The following is a 5000-nucleotide window of genomic DNA, read 5'->3' as shown; positions in this document are numbered from 1 at the left end:
AATTCCTTGGAACAAAAAAAAGGCCCGGCTAGGTACTGACCAGGCCAGGCCATCAGAATAAGAAGGGCCTTTCGAACAAAATCAACACAAAGAGGTCTTCCTTATTTTTCTTTAGTTCAATTGTTGGCGCGTTCGAGCCCCTCTTTTAGATAAAGGAATTTCCTGATTTGTGGATCTCTCTATATATAATAGAATAGAGAAAGAAGAGAGAGAAAGAAAGACTCCTTACATTATGTGTAATGTAGTAATTATCTTTTTCAATTGGGAGAGATGGCTGAGTGGACTAAAGCGTCGGATTGCTAATCCGTTGTACGAGTTATTCGTACCGAGGGTTCGAATCCCTCTCTTTCCGTTTCCGTTGATGACTTGATTTATTTTTTTTTTTCAAATTTTGAAAATCTTAGTTAAACGTGTGGAATAGATAAAATCCTAAGAAAATTTGAAAATTAACCAAGGAAAAAACCCTTTGGATTTTATTCTTCACGTCCAGGATTACGCCCCGGATCATTAGATAGGAATCCAAAGATAAAGAGAGAAACAAAAAATATCACTACGGTATAAACGAAGAGTTTCAGAGTAAGCATTACACAATCTCCAAGATGATTTTTTGGAAAAAAAAAGAGAGTAGATCTTCCATTTTTCTACCACATATCCTATTTTGACACCAAGAAATGAGGTTTTTTTCTAGAAATAGAAATGAATTATCACAAATTCATTTGTTTTTCATTAAAAAAAATTTTCGTTTATATCCAAATTAGATATTGTGGGAGACCCTAATAGGGTTAGGGTCTTTCACTGGAAAAGGGTCAAAAGGGAGGAAGTGGGGGTAAGCCTGATTTATGGCGCCTATCCAAGAATTTCAGTGTGCGAATCGAGGGTTCATACTCTAAAACTTATCTGATTTTTCAATTGTTAGAATTTTTTCTCGAAGAAATCATGCATTTTCTAAGATATTATTATTAAGGATCTCATCGAAAACTTACAGCAGCTTGCCAAACAAAAGCTAAGAGAAAAAAAAGCACAGGTATGACTGGCATAACATCTACGATTGGATTCAAAAAAGCATAGGCTTCTGGCAATTTGCCGAAGACAAAACTACTCGGATAAAGGGCAGAATTAATACAAATACAGATCAAACTAACGATATTAAGCATAACAGACATTTTGTTCTTGGAGATAATTGCACTTTGATTGAGTTTTTGATATAAGGAAAAAGGAAGAAAGTAAGTAAGCTAGACAAAAAATCCTTCTTTTTCTTTGAACCCACCCAACCAAAAATCCTCCAATTCTCAAAGGAGAATAGAAGAAATCATACTTTCATACAATATCTTACTTGAATTCTATGTAATGATCAATAAATTAAGTTGAATTCTATATCTATATGTATCAAAATCCTAGTACCAATCTATTCTATAGATATATAGATATTTGGACTGGAGTTGACAAACAACCAATACCAATATTATTGTTTCTTAGTGTAGATTAGAAATTGAAATGGGGCGTGGCCAAGTGGTAAGGCACCGGGTTTTGATCCCGCTATTCGGAGGTTCGAATCCTTCCGTCCCAGCGCATATCCATTTTTTTATGCTCCATTATTCCCATAGAAAGAAGTAGGGGAGTGGATAGGAGTTAATCCATATTAATTTAATTACCCGTGTCTCTTCGAATCTCATTAACAAATGATCAAGTTCCATATCATATAGAAATATGTTATGGAGCCAATATTTTTTCTTTGAATCTCATTTTATTTAGGTATTTCGTGTTTGGTTCTAATGAAAAATTGGAAATCTATGTAACGATTGAGGCAGGGGTGATTTATCCTATCCCTTTTATTTTATTCACTTTATCACAAGAGTCAATTATTGAAATATTACTCAACCCCATGTTAAAGAAAATACATATGATAGAATCATATAAAATGGGGAAATGTTTAGCTTATATGGTATGTATCGTTCTATTTCAATGACAATAATTTTTTGGTTTTTGTGAAAAACATTTGCGATCCCTTAAATTATTTAAACTGAAATTATTTCAATTCTATATTATAGAATATCTATAACAGTGACAACTGTTCAGTCTATCTGATAGATACGAAAACCCCTCCCTATTATTTTTTGATTTTCGTAATCAGATGAAAAGAGTAAAGATTCAAATCTTAACTTCCATTGTTTTTTTATACATCTCATGAAAATGAAAAAAATGGGATTTATTTCTTCTTTTTTTTGATCTATTTTAGATTAAATCAGTGATGAGTCAATTAAAAAAGAAAGACTTATCTTCCTATGAGGATCAAACGTGATGCTTATTGTCCAGTTTTCTTCAAATGAAATCAAATTAAATAATGATGTCTAAATAGGAAACTTTTTCAATTTAAATTATAAATATATTTAATAAATATTTTTAATGATTCCTTGGAAGTGGAATCTTTGGTACTCCAAAAAGTAGGAAATCATTTAATCTATCCTATTGAGTCACTTGAAGATGCAGATTCAAAAAGTTATTCGTTTATATATTGCTATTTCTTTCTATTATCTAGATATTATTTATGTATGTTAAAGATGCTGTCTTGCTAAGACTTTTTAAGAAAAATCGTCCCACATATCATAGAAAAAGTCTAGATTACCATGTCTATGGACAGCTGAACCAATGACTATTCATGATTCCATAATTGAATCAATTCCATACCGGTTCCAAATTAAATTAGAGGAATGTTATGGTAAAACTTCGTTTGAAACGATGTGGTAGAAAGCAACGTGCGACTTGAAGGACACGGTCCGTTGTGGATTTTTACATCCACCATTTTCGATTTATCTAGGCATGAGGGTGCTCTTGGCTCGACATTGTTTGTTCTGTTACACCTGAACCCCTTCTTTTTTGTTGGGTTGTAAATAGTCCACGATGGAGCTCGAGTAGAAAGGATTAATTCATTTCTCGGGGGCAAGGATCTAGGGTTAATGCCAATCAATCAATTGGAACAACTTCGTAAATGTATCTTTCATCTATAGAAATCGAAAGGATCCAATTCGAGCAAGTTTCCAATTCAAAAGCAAAACTTGTTGGAATTGATCAAACTTTTTCGATTCAAAGTGTATCACTGGGGAATCAACTGTCCATAGGATTCTTTGATAGAAAAAATCAAAAAAGGGTATGTTGCTGCCATTTTGAAAGGATTAAGAAGCACCGAAGTAATGTCTAAACCCAATGATTTAAAATAAGGATAAAGGATCTAAGAACAAGGAAACACCATTTTAATTGTCTCGATAATCTCAATAACTGGATCAGACTAAAGAATCCAAATAGAATTTTAAACGAGACAAACAAAAGGGGGTAAAGACCACTCAATAAATGAAATTGACTAAAGATTTTTCCTTTCAGCTATTTGAGAGTTATCTAACTTGAGTTATGAGTACGAATGGTTTCTTTTTCATTTTCAGGAAAAAAAAGACTGAAATCATAGTCTAATTGATTTTATAGGCCCCATTTGTCATTTAATTTATTCGAATTGCATACATAGACAAAACTTCGAATCAAATCATTTTTCTCGAGCCGTACGAGGAGAAAACTTCCTATACGGTTCTAGGGGGGGTATTGTTCATCTACATCTATCCCAATGAGCCGTCTATCGAATCGTTGCAATTGATGTTCGATCCCGAAGAGAAGGAAAAGATCTTAGAAAAGTGGGCTTTTATGATCCAATGAAGAATCAAACTTATTTAAATGTTCCTGTTATTCTAGATTTCCTTGAAAAAGGTGCTCAACCCACAGGAACTGTTCAGAATCTTTTAAAGAAAGCGGAAGTTTTTAAGGAACTTCCGTCTTCCGTCTAATCAAATGAAATTCAATTAAAGAAATACCAAGGGGGGGGTAGCGGCTTGTATATAACTTTGTATAATTTTTCTCGACTTGTTTTTTTGATTTCCCCCCCCCTTCTGGGGTATTCGTATCTATTTATCATTGTTTCCGTCGAATCCGATGGTCTAGAACGATAAAACCTTAGTTTATTGATCTTATAAATTCGGACATTTCTGTGGTTTTCATTGGAACTCGACTAACCAACAAGGAATCCACTTTGCTTATTCCACTTAGATTGATGAAATACATCATGGACTAAAAAATCCGATATCTTTTTTTTTCAATTCTTCTCCATTTATACTTTTTTAGCTATGTAAATTAGATATGTAGTGTCAATACAAGACAATTTTGAATATTATTGCATTGTGAAATTGAAATTCTTTGAATTGCAATTTCAATGCAATTTATTTTCTTTTTTGTTTCCACTGTATTCTTTTCTCGCCATTTATATTGACAACAGTGTATCGAACAAATATAATTCATCGTGATAAGTAAACCGGGTCTATTTATTTCCGTCCCATAGGTTTTTTACTTTACCTTATTCAAAATTCAAATGATGCTTTCTTTGATACAAGAGGTTTTTTTGATTGAAAAAAGGTAGATAACATAAGAGGTGCTCTACCCATTTTTTCAATTCTGTCTATTTTTTTCTTTTATCTGAGAATTTCTTGTATTTTCATCTAATCAATTCATTTTTCTCTTTCGAATCCATTAGAAAATCTTTTTTTTTTAGATTTGTTAGCTCAATGGTTTGATTAGCTCGTATAATCTCCTTTCTCTTTGTTTAAATTGAATTTAATCGATTTTGATTCTGATTGTATCTATACACCCTTTGTTGAAATTTTGTTTAATCTATATTTTCTTCGGGTTGCTAACTCAACGGTAGAGTACTCGGCTTTTAAGTGCGGCTAGAATCTTTTACACATTTAGATGAAGTGAGGAATTCGTCTATACCATTGGTAAAGTTTGAAGACCACGACTGATCCTGAAAGGGAATAAATGGAAAAAATAGCATGTCGTATCAATGGAGAGTTCTGAGGATATTTCATTCTTATCGGATCGGTACAAAACCTTGTTCGAATTCTTGGAACGGAACAAAATTTAGTTGGGTCGAATGAATAAATGGATAGGGGCCTTATGGCTTCAAT

The 5000-nt window shown here is 32.8% G+C and overlaps 1 non-coding gene across 1 annotated transcript; it reads left to right on the top strand.

The window, feature by feature from the left end:
• The first annotated feature begins 264 nt into the window (after window positions 1–264).
• On the top strand, window positions 265–352 carry TRNAS-GCU (transfer RNA serine (anticodon GCU)). Its single transcript has one exon. It is a non-coding gene; the product is annotated as a tRNA-Ser (tRNA).
• The last annotated feature ends 4648 nt before the right edge of the window (window positions 353–5000 follow it).

Source organism: Sesamum indicum, unplaced genomic scaffold (assembly GCF_026168435.1).
Source record: "Sesamum indicum cultivar Baizhima isolate 11 unplaced genomic scaffold, ASM2616843v1 HiC_scaffold_95, whole genome shotgun sequence".
Taxonomy (NCBI): Eukaryota; Viridiplantae; Streptophyta; class Magnoliopsida; order Lamiales; family Pedaliaceae; genus Sesamum; species Sesamum indicum.
This window is presented reverse-complemented; position numbering and strand designations above follow the sequence as displayed.